Source organism: Anser brachyrhynchus (genome assembly GCF_964034855.1).
Source record: "Anser brachyrhynchus genome assembly, contig: SCAFFOLD_89, whole genome shotgun sequence".
In the NCBI taxonomy this organism is placed as follows: domain Eukaryota; kingdom Metazoa; phylum Chordata; class Aves; order Anseriformes; family Anatidae; genus Anser; species Anser brachyrhynchus.
This window is the reverse complement of record NW_027664060.1, coordinates 552,501-553,364: the sequence shown is the minus strand read 5'-3', so window position 1 is coordinate 553,364 and position 864 is coordinate 552,501.

The window sequence follows — 864 nt, the reverse complement described above, 5'->3', positions numbered from 1 at the left end:
TTAGGAAAGAGTGAAGACGCAGAGTCCTGTTGAGTGTGCGGTTGCGTAAAGGCTCCCCCAGGGAGTTCAGGTGTACCCAAAGGCTTCCGCTCAGAGCAATTTTTGATAGCAGAAAGTGGCACCGTACGTGTTTTTTCGGGTCTAACTCGGGTTCAGCTTCTTGTTCCGGTTAGGCATATGTTTAGGGTTGTTAGGAAAGAGTGAAGACGCAGAGTCCTGTTGAGTGTGGGGTTGCGTAAAGGCTCCCCCAGGGAGTTCAGGTGTACCCAAAGGCTTCCGCTGAGAGCACTTTTTGATGGCAGAAAGTGGCACCGTACGTGTTTTTTCGGGTCTAACTCGGGTTCAGCTTCTTGTTGCGGTTAGGGTTATGTTTAGGGTTGTTAGGAAAGAGTGAAGACGCAGAGTCCTGTTGAGTGTGCGGTTGCGTAAAGGCTCCCCCAGGGAGTTCAGGTGTACCCAAAGGCTTCCGCTGAGAGCACTTTTTGATGGCAGAAAGTGGCACCGTACGTGTTTTTTCGGGTCTAACTCGGGTTGAGCTTATTGTTGCGGTTAGGGTTATGTTTAGGGTTGTTAGGAAAGAGTGAAGACGCAGAGTCCTGTTGAGTGTGGGGTTGCGTAAAGGCTCCCCCAGGGAGTTCAGGTGTACCCAAAGGCTTCCGCTGAGAGCACTTTTTGATGGCAGAAAGTGGCACCGTACGTGTTTTTTCGGGTCTAACTCAGGTTCAGCTTCTAGTTGCGGTTAGGGTTATGTTTAGGGTTGTTAGGAAAGAGTGAAGACGCAGAGTCCTGTTGAGTGTGGGGTTGCGTAAAGGCTCCCCCAGGGAGTTCAGGTGTACCCAAAGGCTTCCGCTGAGAGCACTTTTT